The sequence below is a fragment of the Odontesthes bonariensis genome, chromosome 13 (genome assembly GCF_027942865.1).
Source record: "Odontesthes bonariensis isolate fOdoBon6 chromosome 13, fOdoBon6.hap1, whole genome shotgun sequence".
NCBI classification, from domain to species: domain Eukaryota; kingdom Metazoa; phylum Chordata; class Actinopteri; order Atheriniformes; family Atherinopsidae; genus Odontesthes; species Odontesthes bonariensis.
In genome coordinates, this window is record NC_134518.1 from 25264249 (window position 1) to 25284589 (window position 20341).

Below are 20341 nucleotides of genomic sequence, written 5' to 3' on the forward strand. Positions count from 1 at the left end.
TATCTTTTCAAATGGAAAAGCAAACTGTAAAAATTTTACAAAAACATGCGACAAGATCTGATGCCATTTACACACTGGTACTGTATAACAGCAGACTAGCCACTTCATTTCACATTTAGCTCATGCGACTTCGGTTGCAACAGTCAGGACAGTGCAACAGGGGAATAATGGCAAAAAAACCAACTGAACAGTGGTCCTGCAGTCTGAGAGCAAGGTGGGCAAAATTCAATCCTCTTCTTTTTGCCACCTGTTTGAAATCTATTAGAGGCCAATAAAGATGCTGAGAGAAGAGGGTTTGAGATATTTCAGGTCAGCCTCAGAGGTTAATTGTTGAGTCGTCTGCCTGGTCAGTGAGGGGATCACTGTGTGAAACCAATCCTGTAGGCAGGGGATGGACAGCGAGTGTGGATGGAATTCATGAGATTAGAACGGATGATGGAAAAGGCATAAAATCAAAGAGAAGGGAACAGGAGGGAAATGTGAGCCTGTAGACCTCAAATCAACACTTTCACAAAGCTGCCAATGCTAAGTGGGTTTAGAAAAACACTTAATGTGCTTAGGAGTGGTTGCGTGTATCCAACAAGCCCATTGTGATTGACTCTACTTATATTCTAAAGTACAGAGAGTGGTTTAACCTTTTGCATTAAGAAGAGACAGAATACAAATGTAGATGGCATCAAAAAAATGACTACCTACCTACCTTATACTGCAAGGTGAAATTAGTAAAAGACACACACCCAGGACGGTCTGCACCACCCACCCTTTCTCCTCACTGAAGTAATTAAAGAGAATATGCTGAACAGAGGAGACAAATTGATTAAAGTCAAGCTTAATCACATCTATGGAAAGGTGAAAGAACTTCCATTCAACTAATGCAGCTCTTTTTTTTTTTTATAAAAGAGAATAAAATAATAAATAAAAAGAAATTGACACCGAGGGATTTTTTGTGCTTCGTTCTGATGAAGGTCAAATTAGAGAACAGTGAACATAGGCTGATGTGTAGTGAAAAGACATTTGTCCTCCTGTGGGCATCGCTCCACATCTCTCGGGCCGCCTCCATGCCAGTCCCAGTTCACAACTTGCTTTATAACTGTGACGCCTTACGCAAACACACATGCTCGCACATATACATGAATCCATGGAGGCCCTTCCTCTCAGACACTCACACATACAGAATGTCCCTCATCACCTTGCTCAAAGATGAATGAGTATGCCACTGTCCTCAATCATTTTAATCACTTCAATGGAAAATGCCTCATTCCCAGCTATCATTCGGCACTGCCTTGCAGCTATCTCATGAGTTCCTACCGTCCCCTTAAACTCCCCCAACACATACAGACAGAAACACTATGACTCTCATTCTGTGATAGTACCAACTCTTATGATACCAGAGCGCTGCGTAACCCACCCGACTGTCTCCTTCACCAGTGATAACAAGACGTCTCATGATAATTATCACTGGCACTCCACAGCTATTACTCACAGGCGTTTGAGTCATCATGCGTATACACAAGTCAAGATACTGTAACGTTCAAAGGCTGCAGTCACCCGAACCAAATCAAATCAAGACATCAGTCAATATGCTGTTCTCCTGCTGTAGGTGCACTTGTGCTTGGTCTTTCAAGAAACTTGACTAGTAGTTGTTCCGAGCTTCATGAAGCACTTCTTTTTCTGTGAATACAAGTAGTTTGTTGTTTTGGGACAAGACTAAACTAACAGTAATTTTTGTGGTGAAATATCCTGTGGTGAAATATCCCTTTCACGCTGTGTCTTTTTCTTGGGCCAACAAGTGTTTTGCATCTTATCATACAATAAAATAGGTATGATATTGTCTCCATGTAACAACATGATGGGACTGTATAATCTAAAATATCTAAACCACTTTTTTTGTAGAATATTGGAATCTTTCTTGAACAGCTGCAGATGTGCTGCAGACCCACATCGCAGCTCAGTTTTCCTTCTTAACCCGAGGACATCTTCTATCAAGGTCAGGAAAAAGAGCTCAGGCCAAGTTTGACCAGTAACAAGACCATTTATTCATTTATTTATTTATTCATGTATGGTTTTGGTCTGAATCAACAGTCTCGGTGTGAAAACAGCTTAAAACTGTTTAGAGATACTGTACTCAAATATAAAATTAACAAGATTTCTGTTAACATAAAATGAAGTCTGACTCTACCTCTTAAATTGGTATTTCAATAATATATATATTTATATTTCAAGGCAAGTACATTTAGATCAAGTCGAATTGAAAATGTTGTCTTTTCCCCCCTTGAGATGGTATCAAATCGTGACAGTACACCATTATGTAACGTAACATGGAGTTTTAAGGTATCTCTGTACATCATTTAAAACAAAGTGTCAAGTGTCTCTATCTTGCCGTTTTTCCATAAATATGAGAAGTCAGGTGATGTTTTTGTTATAAATACTGCTGTAAGGTCTCCTGTGGAGGAAACCAGGATTGACAGGGATGTTTGAAAGCACACTCTTATCCGTAGCCATGGCAATCCATTGCATAGTACAGCTATAGTTAGATCTATTTCTATGTTTTTTACAGGCACTCTTTAGTCTTCATTTTAGGTACTAAATGAAAGGCCGTTCAATCCATTTTCATTATTGGACATGTGTTTTAAACTAATATTCACTGTGTTCATAGAGGGACACTGCTCTCTGGTTCTGAAGCTGTTCTGCTGTGTTGGTTTGTGACACATGATCAGTGGCGATTCTAGAGTCTGTGGGGGCCCCAAGCAAAAAAATCCTAGGGGGCCCTACCGACCAGTGTTCGTCACCAAAACATCTGACACCAACAAAAAATGTATGAAATAAAACCTCTTTTTATTCCAAACATGAAAAACATTGTTAGTTTTAAAATATACATGTAAAGAATAAATAACTAAAAAAGACTATGTTGGCACTTGATAGCCTGTTGCTATTTATCTACCAGGTGTAGCTGGCCATCCAATAATAATTGTGTTCATTTAAAGATTCTTTGTGACAAGTAAAGCTGTTCATGATGTCGATTTCATAAGTATGGTTTTTATTTTCCACTAGCCTTGAATTTCTGGCGAACGTTGCCAACAATCGCAAACACTCTGAGGGGCTAGTTCTCCGCGAACATAGCCTACAGTGGAACTCTATGTGAGTTTGACGAAGTCAACAATCCAATTATTGAATTATAGAATGGCATGTTAACTAGACAACCTTTGACTAAATCATTTCAATTTAACTGTTCAAAGAAAACATGTTCACCACGAACGTTCGCCACTGTTTGAGACAGTTTATAAAGTAACTAGAACATTTCTGATTGAATGCACCCAGGGTATCTGCACATTTTTTTAAATCAACAAATTGAATAACTTTTAAGACCTTTTTAAGACCTCTAAGAATAAAAATTAAGACCATTACCAAGGCAAAAATATATATAAAAACTACACTCTAGGCTGTTCGGTGTTGAAAAAAAGTCCAGTGTGAAATGTGTGCTTCAGTGTGTCAACATGATCGCATAAGATTCGAACGCACAACACCACACACTACAGGACAATCGTGCCCAATTGTCACACCTCTGCGAAGGAGCGTGTTTTCGCTACCATTTGTCTGTCTGTTTGTCTGAGGCTCTGAGCAAAATAAATCCATAATTGAACCTAATTTTCGAGTTATGTCTACTGTTCTTTTACAACTAACAAAACGATTTTACTACCCAAGTTAACTTAAACCAGAACTTTGGACAACTCACATGAAGCACAGACTATGGACAGTGACTTTGCATTGCATAAACCACACGACAAAATTTAATTTCCTTCGGGATTAATAAAGTATCTCCAATCTAATTAAATTTAAAAAAAAACGAGCACAGACCGCTCATACAGTCAATGGCACGTACCCATAGAAAAAATACACACTCACCCACACATCACACAACCTGACTATCAACTGCTAACAACCATGATCAGTAACCTACACAAACCCAGACACATAATGGCTCGGCGGCCAGCAATCGGATAAACCAATGAAGTGAATCAATCCTGTGAAAGAATGAAAACAAGTGAATGAAACCTGCACTCACCCATTATGAAGTTAACTCTGCCAGCCCCTCCATAACCTTACCCCTGCTCAGCCAACTCCTTGACGTCGGGTATGGTTGGTAACGTTACTGCGGCTAGCATTAGCAACTAGGCTGCTAGGCTTGCTAAATCGGTAAGCATTAGGCTACTGAAGAAAGCTAGTCTTTTTAGCTACGTTATATTATCATCTTTCTTCTCGGCCATAAGTTAATCTTTGTTTACGGCCACTGGCCCTAACCTGACGCGCTAGCTGTCAAATCACCGGAAGTTTTCACCGGAAGTACTGGCGCACACACAAAAGTTCGAACGTCAGCGGTCGCCATATTGTGCACAGAGCGATAGAAAATCGTCTCTCCAGACATATCTTTCGTTCATTCCGCCCAGATGAAATTTAATGCCGCCCAGATGAAATTTAATGCCACTCTTCAAAAATCGGCGAAATTTAAGACATTTTAAGACCTTAAAAAACGTATTTTTTATTTAAGACTTTTTAATACTTTTTAAGGATCCGCGGAGACCCTGGCACCTCAGCTCTCGGGGGCCCCCTAGTGGCTCGGGGCTCCAAGCAGTTGCCTGCCTTGCCTGTTGGCAAGCCGCGCCTCTGCACATGATATTCTATCCTTCTACAGTCAGCCCCAGTTGTAATTTGAGTACTTCACATTTCCTTTTCAAGCATATTGTTTTTTGGGTTATTTATCTGAGTAGCTGTCACAGATGAGATGAACACTTTTCCTTGGGCAGAGAGAAGCTCCAAACAATGCAAGTCAAACAGGCAACGAGACATTTAAAGATCACCAATAACAGGGAGGAATAATACAAGAGAAAATGGACTGGAAGAAGCTCAAAGATTGCACCATATGTTTAAATATTACTGAGACCTTTGGTTTGTGTATCAATTCAGTTTAGTCTTTGTGCCCATTTGAGGACTGCATAAAATCTTGAGGTAAAACTGTCTAGGTATCATAACAATGTACAATATTAAAATGAACAGTCACATCATACTGAGCTTTGACAAATTAGTCTTAAAAAAAACTGTATTGTCCATGCAAGTGGCAGGAGTACGGCAATCAACTACATGCAAATATAACTGTATTTCAGGTGAAGCATTGTGACCTTGCTCACAGAGTTTTAAGAATATGACCACTACACAAGCCTGAAGCATCATAACCCCTGCTGTACAATCCATCACAAATGAGCCTCAAGAGCACATTCAGCCCACAGAGCGCATGAAAACTGGAGTCAGTCATTCAAATGGCTCCATTATTCTCCATCTTTGCTACATTATGTTTTAACTTGCCTCTAGAAACAATATGGAAACCTTTCCAACCAGTTTTCAATCACAATTATGGGTGTCATGATCTCCTCCGCTGAGCTGGAGATCTTTGACTTTTTTTTTTTTTCACAAAAAGGCACAACTATAGCAGGTTAAGGGTTTGATAATGATAAACGTACAGTGGTGCTATGCAACAACACCTTGTCACTATTGAGCTGTGAAAGCTCACCCCTTCATTCAACACCTAAACTTACCTACGCCTCTGAATGTGTGTTTTCACATTTACTCTCACAATGTGATGTGAAACATCTGAACAAGGTTGGGAAGAAATGTGCTTGAATCTGCAGTGTAGTTGGCACCATTTTGGGTGTGTTAACTGTACGAGGGGAGGTGTTTTTAAAAACAAAAGTAGATTAAACTGTATCATATTCTAACAAACAGTCTGCTCTCACAGCACCTCTGGTGTGGAGCTGTGAAAAGGGAGGAACAAAAACATTTCTTCCATCTGTAAATGAGCATTTCAAACGTTTTCTTTACACCAAAATCTCAATGTTTCTCAGTTTAGTGTGCAACTGCAGAATGGGAGTTTCCATTAATATGCAACAGGGTTATGTTAAGGCCAACCAATATAAACATTATAATACTAAATTTATTTATTTTCTTTGCCATTTATTTTTTGCTATCTATTTCCCCCTATTGTGGTTCATCTACCTCAAATAGAGGTTAAGAATCAGTATCAGTGGCTCAGCAGTAATGTGGGTGCCGCTCTGGTCCATTGTGGTAAAGAAGGAGCTGAGCCGAAAGACAAAGCTTTTGATTTACTAGTCCATCTTTGTTTCAACTTTCACCTATAGTCACGGGATCCCTGGGTTTCCCAATAGCGGAAGATAATGGATCTCAGTGGCTGGTGGAGGCAGATTTACACCTCGGCAGGAGCTACATACCAGAGATGAACATTTTAGTTGCTAAAAACTTGAATGATTCCAGATCCTGTTTCCCAGTGACTGTTTTGTTTGATCAGTGTAGTAAACTAAAGTGAAAAACCACTGGCTTCATTAGCCATTTTGCTAAAAGTAAACCTGACTTATGCTAACGCTTGCTAGCTGCCTGATTCACTCCACAAAGTGCTGATGACAAAAATCCTAAAACACGCTGGTAAAAACTGCAGGAATTCAAAAAAATGTGCAAAAAGCGAAGGAGTGGGAAATATTTTTGCAACAGATCATCCTTACTATGTAAATCCCGGAATGTTGTTTAAAAAAAAAAAGGAAAAAAGCCCTCTGTGATTCCCACCTAAGTTAGAATAGAAAGCTGTGAGCTATCAAAGCAAAAAGCCCAGGGATCAACAATAGGTCTCCATCAGAGAAAATAAATTCAAGGTCAGGTGCTGGTTCAGGTAGCAGATGTTTCTCACAAATCCCCGCTGCTGTTAAATGACAAGGCTTAGGACCTGCCAATAGAGTACAGTCATTGTGTATGACTGTGTGGAAAAAAAGAGAAAGCAAATCGGAGGGATGGGGAGGGGTTGAACCTTTCATGTTACTCTTCCATTTTCTTTTTCTATGTCCCTGTTACTGCTGCTTACATTAACGTTTTAAATGCTCCTCTCAGTCACATAATGTGCCAATGCACCAGAAAGAGATCTCTCTAAACAAACCTTATCTCATGTAATCCTGTTGGTGAGTGAGGCCGCATCGGCACAAGCAGTTTCACATGTTGGGGTCACCCTGTCTATCCATGCTGCTAATTGGAGGTTAATAAAAACTCATAAAAGCATGACTTTTGTTTTGACTTGGAGAACATTAGCCCTGCCGATAAGAGCTATAAAGATAGTTGCGAACACTTCATTTTCTGTGACATGCCTGACATATTCCTTTAATGCACTGGAAAGAGGTAATGAGGGTATCAACATGCAATACCAGCACACATTAGATAGGAAAATAGCCTCTTTGGTGAGTCAGTACAGAGAGCCTGTGCTTTACAGACACATGCAGTCACAAAAGAAGATGCACACGCAAAGTTTAGACACAACATAGATCCATAATGATTCGAAATTTTGGTGTAAACCTGCCAAGTGATATAGAGACACGGAGAAGCCTATTGATTGGTTCAGTTGATTAAACAGTCAATCGTTTATTGGCCACTCGGCAGATGGAGGGTGTTATGTTCCCTGACTTTTGTTTGCCTTGCTCAAACATAATGGCATATTGCAAACTATAGAAGACAAGTATGTTACCTATCATTGATAGGGTCACAAATACCGTTGTTAATGCATTGCTACAATGCAATATGAATTTTCCAATGTTTCACAGTGTGGAGGAATATCCAATGTCCAAACAAATTAAGTCTTCACTTGGCTGACAGTATTGCGTAAAAAGACTTATTTCAGAAAAAACTTATTTTAGAATCAAATGAATTATCAAGGTCTCCCGTAGAGAAAATAAACCTTGCCTGTGCTTGAATGTGAAGAGGCATTATGGAGTTACAAGTCAGTCAGCACATGTCATCAGCGAAAAATATCCTCTGAAAGCTGCAATTCAACAGTGTGTTTTGACAATTCTGTCTCGGCCTTGACTGGCAGAGAATGGCAGCCAATCCCCATTTGAAATGCGACAAGGAAAAACAAAGCCTGTCAGAATGAGTTGGAGAGATGTCTACTGAGAGCCACATGTGGTGAGAAACAGAGTCGGGGGGTGGGTGGGGGAGTTTAGAGGAGAAACTGTTACTCCTCCGCACGACTCTGTCCCTGAGACACAAGTCATGCTGCTCCCCCCTCAGTGGGTGACACTGACAGGATACTATCTGTGCAGCACTCCCCCTCTGCGTGATTGATGAGCCTCATTTTGCCAATTAATGGAGAATCCCCTGTTGACTACCATCAGATTGCCGTTTGTAACTGTTAGTCTTTCTAACTGTCACAGATTCATTTTAATTAGCGGTCTCTTACTCTTCCAACTTTTCTACAATGTTTAAAATGTGCAGAGCTGAGTGCACAGTGACATGCTGGGGAAATGGCCCACAGTGTTATTTGGACGCATTAATTCATTCACAAAGTGCACGGCCTAAACTGTTAAAAACCAAATCTTTTTTTAAAAGAGTGAACACTAATGTCAACCAAATAAAGTATCTTATAATCAATTAGCAAATGTGAGACAATTAGTGCACTTTACTTGCATAATGAAGCACATGATTGCACTAAAGCAAGAAAATCCAGTCAATAAATTCGCCTAATCGCTTGTGGGGCTACGTATACGTGCGAGCTGCCGGAGATATGGCCCGCAGTCGTGTAGACATGGTGATCTTTGGGTCCTGTCAGGAGGAGACGAGGCATAGCAGCCACAGAGTAAAGCTAGAAATCGACAGAGCCCAGTAGCAAACAGCAGAACAATGTTGCATTCCCTCAACAGCAGCAGAAAGAGAGGAATAACATTACCGGGACAAAGGAGAGGAAATGGGATTTAATTTTGGAATACATTTTTCAACTTGTATACGCATCCATTTCAGTCACTGATACACAGGTTGTTTTTTAAATCAAGGAGCCTTTTGTGTCGATCCACATGTCACACTTATATGCTGCTAGCCATAACAGGTAATGCCACAAGGTATACACTGTCCTTTACAGCAGTGAAGGTCTTCCTTTGTTCAAATCCATGCTCGCCAAGCCATCTCAGATCATTTAGTACATCTCACCCTTCAATATGAACTTCTGCTTCATCAGCTTTAGTACTCTTAGCTGTAAGATAAGCTGAATGAATGGTTGATGGAGGGGGCTCTTACCAAGAGCATGACGTGCGTCATCTGTGCCGTTTTGTCTATATGCTTTTCCTGTGAGTCAGTGTGTCATTTCACTCCAACCTCCTCCTAATGTTGACTGACGTGCTGAAAACACTAAGACCTCAGTGGCTCTTATTTAATTGACAAATAAATCAAGTCACGTTTCCCCTCCACTTGCATTTGATAGAATAATTTGCCAACAATAGGAACACCATTCACCTGAGTCTAAAGGATTTCATTAAAACATCAAATGAAAGTGAAATCATGAGCCATGACGGTAGAGAGTAGGGGATGGCGAAGCAGAGAAGCGTGGCTGGTGTCTACTGCAGGATTAGAGCTCAGCAACAAGTGCTCAAGGGGGGCTTTGCATCAAACCCAGGAGCCCATGACAAATGAGGGCGGCTGGGCCTCTGTCTATTACCCTGCACTAAGCCCAGGCCTTTTGGGGAAGTAATGAGGTGCAGATTGGAGCCTCTACCACGGGGCCCTTAGTCTGACTTTCAGTGGAGCAGAAATAATCAGCAGAGACCGAGGTCAATCATGGCAAAGCTATACAGCTGCTGAGTGACACATGGAAACACAAAGATAAAACTAAAAGATTAACTAAACAAATAATTCTCCATTCAGAGCACTCTACTTGTTAAGACTAATCAACTCTACATATATTGAGCACTTAACCTGCTAGAGAATATGTTAACCTTACACGAGAAGTCATAAGAATGCATATTGTAGGTGTGTGAGGGTGTATTTTATATTGCAGGGTGGTAGCCCTGAATCCCAACTGGATACAGTGGATCCCAGAGGACACCCTCTTCAACCCGCAGAGTATGGAGGGATCATCAGTGGAATATGACAGTATTTCAAAGAGGGGCGAAGGAGTGTATCTAGAAAACATCATGGTTGTACCTTCTGTGCTTCAGTGCCACACCCCTCTTGCCTCTGGAGGCTAAAGTCCAGGCAGTCTATCAGCAAAGCCTACTCTACTGGTTAATAGAGCTGCCACATGAGGCCAAGTGTCACAGCCTAACAAGATACTGATTGGCCAACTTTGAGGAAATTCTTCCATATGACCCGAGGGCACAGAAACAGGCTTTCTGTCAGCAACGGATGACTGTTAGGGAAACGTAGATCTGTTGACAAAAGCAGCCCGTTTGTATTTTGAGAAAGATTTCTATTTGTTTTTTTTTTTTTAATTCAGCAGTGCACCAGTGTGTGTCTTGGGCTTCAAACTTTGCTCTCAGACTTAACTGAAATATGACCTTAAAACGTGCGCGCAAGTTGGTAGTTTGAATATTTCATTCAGCGTCAAGTGGTTCCAAAATATGCTGCATTTTTTTATGTTTCACCTTGGTTTATGAGGTTAGAAATCTTATATTCACATTTATACAGATCTTTTCTTCCTTCTTTATCTACCACTTCATTATTTTATCTAATTTGATTTCACGCGAGTGCTTCTTACACAATAAATACTTTTGATTGTGTCAAATGGCCTTGTGAATGAAAGTTAAGACAAACACAGTAGTGTCAGCATCACCAGAGAATATTACACTGAACTGTCTTCGTTTCATGCAAGGGTGTAGTAACTAGTACTTTCTTAAAACTAACCTCAACCTCAACCTCAGCCCTCTGAACACTGACATATGTTGCATCATATAGTCTGTGCAAAGCTTCAGCTTTTTAAAGCAACGTTTTCAGCACATTTATTCCACTGCAAGATGAGAAATACATTAACACACACAATTGGAGAGATGAAAACACTGAATACATTAAAGGGAAACATGAATTATATCCCCATTTTGGCACTGATCATCTTGCAATATTGTATTGTATTTATTTTTTATAAATTTATTCCTTTATCCTCTGATGCTTCATTAACCTAACATTAAATTGATTAACTCAAAATCTCATCATCAGTTTGAATCGCAGTAGAAAAGTAACCATTAGTGAATCGCTGCACAGACACTATTAAAGTAATTTACAAACTGAGATCATTTGACCGGTGGTATATACTGCGATGGAACGGTGAGGGTGTTGTACAATATAAATCCTGTCAGTGGTGTGAAAGTGGTATATAACAGTAACACAGCCTATGCTGCTGGCGCAATGAGTTACGCAACTGGTTATAAATCCTGATATTAGTCATAAAAGCCCCTTTCACACTGCGACCCGCTACCTTAGCGGGTCCAAATTGCACCTTCGACCCGCGTCGAGCAATGTGAAAGCTTGGCGTGTTGGTGACCCGTGTCGCCTGAAGCCGAGTTCAGGGGGCGTTGCCTAGTGGCAGAGCGTCACACGAAACACATGAAATGCTGGGCGTGTACAATGACGTAGGCACAAGCCATGTGTCGGAGGTAGGGTTAAATACACCTGTCTGCATCAAAATTTTCAAACAAACGATGGCGGGACACCTTGAGAACTCGTTTTTGCAATTGTATATGCAGTTCATGGAGATGTTACTTTACGGTGCGTCTTGCTGCGTGGGAAACCGCGCTCTCCCATCTTTCTCGCCAGCTCTTCCAGCAGAGGTCCATCCTTCACCGTCCCCGACATGTGGCGGTAAATATTGTCCTCTGCTCGGAGGCTGAGGAGCTCGCGGACCTCCTTGTCTCCCCAGTTGGCCATCTTCAAAAATGTCTCGAACTTGATGTAGGCTAAAACAGAGTGAAACTTGTCCTCACCTGTTGCTGTTGTTCTGAATCAGCTGTCCATTCTGTCTTTTAAACTCCTCACGTCACGCCCACGTCCGACCCGCGTCGATTGCGTTCACATCAAACTCGGCTCGGCAAAAAGACTAGGGTCCGACGCGGGTCGAAAGGCGAGTCGAGTTGACGCGGCAGCCCGGGTCGGCAGTGTGAACGCAACAGCGGACATGCTAAATTCGCGAATTAAACGCGGGTTATTCGGCAGTGTGAAAGGGGCTTATGTTTGTGCTTGGTGATCAAAAGGATCAAAACGTCAGTAAAACTGTTCAGGTGTGGACTGAGACAGATGTCCTGGAATGTCTCTGTGGATCCACTGCGACGCCAAGAAGCAGTTTCTCTCTTCAGACTGTCAAACTATTCAATCCACTTTTCTACACTCGACCACAATTAAATACATACTACTACGACAATATTACTGATTAATTTTGATAAATAATTTCAACATTTGTTTTGTGTAGCACTAAGGGAAAGCATCTCATATTTGCAAAAAACTCAAATAATAAATAAGACCATCCTAATAACACATACTTTCTAAGAAGATTTACTTATTTTAACTTTGTAACACGAGGCCCTAAACTTGGGGTGATTTGGTCATTTGTATGTGGGAACAGTGATCGATCCACCGTCTTACATTCAGGCACACGATTAAATATTCAGCTTTCCTCATTGCAGATGATGTAAAATGAAAACGAGAACAGAGCCAGTGTTTGACTTTCTAAGGAGATGTCGTGTTTTTTTTTTTTTTTTTTTCTTGTTTCCTTCTTCTACAACACCCACTACAGTGGTGACAGGCAACGACAACTTCACTACAGATGAGAATATGGTTTGCACAAGGATGTATGCAGAGTCCTACAGTCATTACTCCTACCTCAGATGACAAGTGCGTCAGTTCCAAGTTTAACTTTAGCATGTGTTCATACAGCACACATATTGTATATTGAAATATGTTACTTAAAGAAATTTGGTATCCTCTCTGACAGCACTTTTGTTGTTGTTGTTGTTTTTCTGGAATCTATGAGCCTTTGTCTTTATGGGAGTCTGGTAATTTACAGAGAGGTGAGCAACACATCAGCAAAACTGCTTTAAGCACCTCTTGTTTCCACCGAATTTTGGATAATTAAAAGGCAGTATAGTTTATCCGTGCTTCAGTTAATTGGCTACACGGTTTACAGTGCATTTCATTAGCAGAGGAAACTCGGACTGAGACACTTGGATTGAACTTGGTGTTAGGATGGTTGAGGGCTTGAAGGAAGATGGTGATTAAGAAAGAGCTCACATGTGGCATATGCAGTGGATGAGTTGTTGTTTAAAAAAATGGGGGGAAAGGAAAATTAGGAGCCACTGAAGTGCAACCAGCACATGTTAACTTTTCTTTACACTTTCTATAGCACATAAAAAACAGAAATAAATATGATGGTCTTGGGGTGGTCCGTGGTGTAGTGGGTTGAGCAGGCGCCCCATGTACAAGAGGCTGTAGTCCTCGCTGCAGCTGGCCCGGTTCCAGTCCCACATCGGACGGCCCTTTGCTGCATGTCGTTCCCCCTCTTTCTGCCGCCTACTTCCTGTCTCTCTTAACTGTTCTATCTATTAAAGGCATAAAATCCCCAAAAAATGAATAAATAAAAATGATGGTCCTGTAATGTAACTCATCTATCCAACATATGAAACTGTAGTACACATGGATTACAGCAGGACATGACTGAGTTTATCTAGGAAGAAAACAAACTGACAAGACAAATCGGTTGGGGGGGCGGAGGTGGTGGAGATGTTCCTGCTTCTTAAACTGAACAGCCTGCTAAATAGAACAATTGCTTCACTAACAGCATTTTATTTGACCTTAAGTGTTTGGTGCTGACACAAAAGATTGCTGCACATGTACACAATCCTACCCTGAAGCCAGCAGAGTCGACAACTCTTGCTGCTTGACAAGCGCCATCCATAAACACATCGTAGTGAACCTCTTCCTTTGAAGAGTGAGCTAAATCAGGGTGAAGACTCTAAAACAAAAAGGAGGTACCTGTGTAAATGTCTCTGCTGATTTTTAAACTACCGAGGTGGTACTACAGGCTCGCCCTTGGGCTGGGAAAATGTGTGTCTAGGCTTGACCCTGAGTGGGAGGACTAAGCTGGTTTGAGAAACTGACACAATGAAGAATGTGGGCTCAAATCCAAGGCCTTGAGGCTGCCTATTTACCAAAAGGTATCAGCAACTAATGTGAATTTTTACAGCGGCTCTAACACCCGGTTCCTGGCAGGAAAATGCCAGGGGAGCTGTCAATAAGACTGATATTTATAAAATACTGGTCTATATGAACAGTAAAAGCACACTTACTTTAGTTCTGTAATTAAGAACAGTTTAGAGGATCTTGCACTTCACTTAGATACTTTACTGTAGATTTCTTACACAGGAGAGATACTAGTCTAGTGTACTATATCTAGTGGGCATGGCGCCAATTGAGTGTGCTTGGTTATTAGCCATACCAAAGCTACAATACAAGACCATTGGTGAGGAAAGACGCCATCGAGGCCTGGAGGTGTGAACGTGTGTTTAGGGGGCGAGGACAGGATGGGAAGGCTCATTACAGTGGAGGACGACATGGACCTGTTCAGACAAAGCTACAGTGCATCAATTTCGTGGTCCAAGCTCTTTATGATTTGTCCCACAGTTCACAAACTTGCATGTCTGGGACAAGAGAGAGTCTCCGTCTTGTCCTTTTTGCCCCAGGAAGCGTGCACCGGAGCACATCCTGATCAGCTGCCCAACAGGCCTCATAGAAAAGGCTACTGCTGGTGACACGAGCAGTTGTTTAAGACAGTGAATGAGGCCACCTCAAGTGCAGTGGCCAACAAGAAACATGTCTGGAATAATAGGAAAGTCACCAACGTAAGGGTTGGAGAAAAGTCAGAAACAGTCTACATTATCAGCCTGCCTGCTCTCATCAGCAGCAGATTGGCAGCTGCAGCTCAAGTTCCCAAACCACATGACACCAGCCAAGAGTCCAGATGTGGTGCTAACATCTACTTCTTTGAAACAGGTCATGTCAGTAGCACTGACAGTTCCCTAGAAAGAGTGTATAGAAGAGGTCAATGAGCACAAGTATCGCAAACTGGTTGAGCTCCTGATGTCTCACAGATAGCGGTAGTCAGGGTCATATGTCTGATTGTCCAGGCATTCAAACTCAAAAGTATGACAATGCCATTCGGTCCTTATACAAACATCCGACAGTGTAGGACTATTTTTTAGCTAAAAACTTGGCCATGAGCAATACCTTCAAGACAATTCGCTCAGCCTTGTTGAAGAATTCCACAGCAACCAGGACGACGTACTGGGGAAACTCAGTGAGTGTCTAACGCTGTCTGACACACAAACACAGACTCACACACTGACATAGAGTACAATATTTGCTATAAAATGTATAATATAGCAAACTATAAAACAACACTAGCAGGACAAAAACAGAAAGAAAAAGACAATGCTGGGAGCCAAAGTAAAGCCTCTTTTTAGAAAATCGCATTGATCATTAAAGCCCTTTCTCAGCAGGGTTAACAGATTTGCTATGAATTAGTTTGAGAGTCCAGGGTAACTAACCTGTTTGCCTTCAAGTTCAAGTCATTTTGGCTTATTCAAATATAAAGAAAAACAGAAAAAGCTCAAATTGTTTGCATGGTCCGAGGCGGCGTAGTTTGCAGTAGTTCTCCTTCATGGGGTCAGTGTTCCAACAATCTGGCATCAACAAAAAAGAGGTATGTCGTAAGTTTGCAGAGCAATTCATGTCAGCAGACAAGTCAGAGCAGTCACAACGAATTGCTGCTTACAAGAGAACCTGGTGTGCACCCTGAGATGGCAACACTGCCCAGTGAGGACAGACTTCTTTTAACTCAATGTGTGAAGATGGGAGGGAGTGACATGCTTCGACTCAGGCATTATGAGAAATAAAAGGTTAAGCTGAATATCAGTATGCCGGGTTAAGTCATTAAGTGCTGCACAGGGAAATGTATTGGACATGTCCAAGCATTCATCAAGGTTCAGCCCGGTCTCTCATCGCCCCCATCAAGCCACCTCACTACATCAATATTCTAGTATGCAGAGTCCCACTCCATTCTATTCTATCATATCCAGCAGCAAACACACATTTGTGTGAGTGTGTGTGTGAGAGAGAGAGAAAGAAAGAGATTGTGTATGCCATAGAAACAGTCTCTCTGGTGAAATAAGGCTCTCTGGGGGCTTGTGCCTCAATTCTACAGCCTTTGTGGGCCCCCATTACTTCTGACAGATAGAGATCACTAAACTGCTGAACAAACACCCCATTCAGTAATTTGCATACATTACGGTATTGAGAAAGAGAAAAATGTATCTATAAAGCCAAACGAAGTGCTTCCACCAAGTCTTTCTTTCTTGATAATTTTACACTTGGAAAAAAAGTGGGACAAAAAAAAAGAAAAAAGAAAAAAATCTTCTGAAGCTTAAACAAATGAGGAATCAGGAATACCACTCATGTCTGATTTAAAAAAACAAAAAAACAGGGTCAATCATTGCATAACATGTGCGCTGAAGTTTTAATTGAAATTATGTGGCTTTGGGGCACATATTGCATTTAAAAAACTTGCAGTGATCAAGACCTTCTCAAATTAATCTCAGGAAAAACTGAGAAAAGTCACAGTGAAACAGTGAGACACACACTCACCTACATGTGCTGTAATTTACTCTCTCCCCCTCTCGTTGCCTGTCTCTCGCTAACACACACGCAAACACAGAGTGACTCATTCATCACAGGACCCAACAGTCAAGACAACAGAGCTTCACTTAACTTGTTCAGGGTTGCTCAAGCATCAAATGCACAACTTTTAGCTGTTGTTGTTCTTCCATCTGTCAAGCTTCAAGGAGCTAACATGTTTTTTTTTATATCTCAAGATAAAGTTTAAGAAGGTATGTTTGCCTTAACTCTTATATCTTATGTGCATCAATGGAACTGTCGACCAAAAATATACACCACTGTATTTCACACTGTCAGTGTTTCCAACACTTAGCGCCGTGACACTGAAGCTCACCGCAAACACTTTTGCAAAAAACCCAACAAATCTAGCATTTTTTAAATTATAAATCTCTGTTTGCTCTCTGTGTGCATGTGGCTTCATGTCATCATCATGCTTGTGTACACGGAAAGCTTACGATCTGATGTTCTTAGGAGGTTTGTCTCTGGTGACAAATTTCTGAGAAGTTGGCTAAAATAAGAAACGCACACATTTAAAAATGTACAAAATGTAACAATAACAAAGCCACAAGCACCAGATTTTCTACATGCATAAAGCAAAATGCAACTCTGTGTTCCTGTCCAATTATCAGGTACTGTTTTATGAACATTGAGAAGAAACTATTTTTCTACTACTACATGAGTTGAAAAAAAAAAATCTTAAAAAGCCACTTCCATTTTACAGTTCCTGACACCTTGCTGTTATAATTAACAGTCTCATCGCCTTTGTAAACACAGGAGATACAACACGGCTCACTCTCTCCAGGGAGCTAATTGAGTAAATGAGAATGTAAATGGTCTGCACCTGTACAGAAGATTTTAACCTTTGCTAGGCGTCTCCATCACACAACGCTGGCCACAGAGCTGCCATGTGGGGTAAGGCACTGGCTGGGGTTCAGAGAATAGTATCTACAATCTTATCCACCACATGTTATGTGGCATTGTCTCGTAAGGTAGGGACAGTGAGACTACAGGACATAATACAGCCTACGTTACCTCTGGAGGAAATGTATGAACCGCTTAGAGAGGCACAGATTAGCAACAAAATGAAGAACAGCACAGAGCAGAGGCTCCTGTTGTCACAACACAGAAAATCCCAAAGGCTTACATGATGGACAGAAATAACTCCCATCTGTTATTTTTTCCTCTATTCTGTGATTTTTTTTTTATGTTGCAAAAAAAAACAAGCCTGTTATATGTTCTGTAACATGGCTATATCAAGCTGATAACACATATTTCAGACAAGGGATGTCCCGATCTGTTTTTTTTGCCCCGGAGTCCGAGTCATTTGATTTTGAGTATCTGCCGATACCGAGTCTCGATCCGATACTTCTACAGTACATTAAAAAAATGAAGACCGACGAAGAAACAAATCCAGGATGTCCCTGATTTTTTTAAATTTCCTTCACTTATTTTACCATTTAACACTTATAAACACAGCACTTATGTGAGGTAGCGTGAACAAAAAAAGTAATCAAGTAATAAACAAATTCTTCCCATTGTTGTTTAGTGCAACAATGTCTCATAGAAACACGCAGCAGCTCAACTTGAAATACCTGGCAGGCATGTAAACAAATAAGCAAATAAAAGTGGCACAGTGTTATAAAGTAAGGCCAGTAATGTGCTTTTTGGAACTGCACTCCTAATTCTTACTCTCCTCCTCTGGCTTCACAGAAGGAAATGTACGTTTTTCTTGATGAAAACCAACATCTCTACCATGTCAGGTTTGAGCCCGTTCCTGTTCTCATCAAGGATGTTAGCGATGTCCTTGCCACCTCTTGAAATCCAAAGTTTGCATATTTCACATTTTGCAATCGCAACGTTTTTGTCATCCACTTTAAAACACCTCCACACCGCAGACATTCGCGCCCCCAGCTTCAAGCTGCTGCCGTGTTCTGCTTCGCTTTACGGCACGCAGCAAAGTGACGTCATGACGCATGCATTGTTTCTGTATGTAGTTGAGACCATAGACATAAAAATTCGGGGAGCTATGATTATTGTACTTGAGGATATACACCTTCCTCAGTCGAAATGCAATGTGGAGGTATTGGAGACCCACCCAAGATGGCGGCCGCGCTGATATGTCAGCTCCAATAGGCAGGGTCAGTCTACTATATTATGTCTATGGTTGAGACGGTTTGACTCTGTACCACCACATAACAGTAAATACTAAGCTGTTATTTTTCCCCATTTGTTTTGAAATATTATAGTAAAAAATTAATGAGAATAAATATATTTATATAGATAGGCTACATATGCGATCACTGATCGGGATGTAATGTCCGATTTCGATCAAGTCTGTAACCACGTGATCGGCCGATCACCAAGATTTCCAAGACATCCCTATTTCAGACTGTTACATTTGTTTTCAAATCGACCTCAAATCAGGTATTTCTTCACTGAAATGGAACACACAGCAGATTTACTCTAAATGAATTGGCTAATACTGGTGTACGATGTAAATAAGGTTTGTGATCATGCCAATAGTTCAAAATAGGGCCGGCACGGTATATGTATTCGTACCGAACCGTCACGGTACGGGGGTCACGGTTCGGTACCCGCATTTCCACGCAGAATACACACGGTACGGAAGTTTTCTGAACGCGGAACTTTTATTTTGCAAGAGTTTCCTTCAGGACCCATTTAAAGACTGCCACATGCAAGCTCTGATTGGTCCGTAGAGATATACGCTTTCGGACAGAGTAGTTATAAGAACGCAGTTATCAGAACTGTCCTACTCGAATTTCGTTCTGATAACTGTCCTTCCCCAGCGGAGCTGTTTCAGTCTGCATTGCACATGAGTCGGGACTGATGCGCCGCGCGCAGCCGTCCGCGTCAGTGACGTGCTAGCCGTTAGCCGTTTAGCGCCACATTCAACACCAAAACGGAACAAAAAAAAACCCGAGAGAAGAAAAAACACCACAAAGAAGCTAATATGGAGAGCTAGGAGGCCACCGTGTTCATGGTCTGCATGATGGTGATATTAATCATGGACGATCATATCAGGCGTCTAATATCGAGGCTGGAAGAGCCCACAGAGAGTCAGGATCAAGCGCAGGCGATACTTCTTCGTTTCATGAAGGAAGAAAGGAGAGCAGAGCGCCGCAGACAAAGGAGACAACGTGTAAGTTTAACTTATTAAACACGCGCTGGTTCTGTCTGTGTGGTATGATGAAACATTTCAGCCGTGATAGCATGACAAGGGGCGTAGCTACCGACCACCACACACCTCCGTCAGGTGTGTTCTATAGAAACCATGAAAAGACCCGACCAATTACGTCTCCCAAATTTTATTACAACAACCCCTGGATACGAATACATGCAGAGCGAAAAAAATTACCGAAGCAATTGGAATTTACATCGCATCTGCAATGCGCCCATATTCCACTGTAGAAGAGGCAGGATTCAGATATCTATTACATGTGCTCGAACCTCGCTACACGCCTCCTTCGGCACTGTACCGAAAATGTACCGAACCGTAGGGTCCGTACCGAGGTACGTACCGAACCGTGAGTTTTTTGTACCGTTCCACCCCTAGTTCAAAATGAATCCTTTACTTCTTCACAACAGAAACTTGTGCAATATCTGATGAAATATCCTATTTATTGATTAAAATTCTCTTTAATTCGCAGCATTGACTGCATCTCCACTATCCATTGCCTTGTACAGTGTTCACAACAAGGCATGTGGGCATTGTACAAGGCTATAACTGATTCCTGCTTGTTGTGTTAGAATGTTTTTTTTTTTTCTTTAAATCTGATTGTTTCATTCGTCAAAAATA

At 41.3% G+C, this 20341-nt stretch overlaps 1 protein-coding gene across 8 annotated transcripts in view; it reads right to left on the reverse strand.

Moving 5' to 3' along the window:
- diaph2 (diaphanous-related formin 2) overlaps positions 1-20341 on the reverse strand; it is a 366461-nt gene that overhangs the window by 87373 nt on the left and 258747 nt on the right. The gene's annotated exons all lie outside the window — the stretch shown is intronic.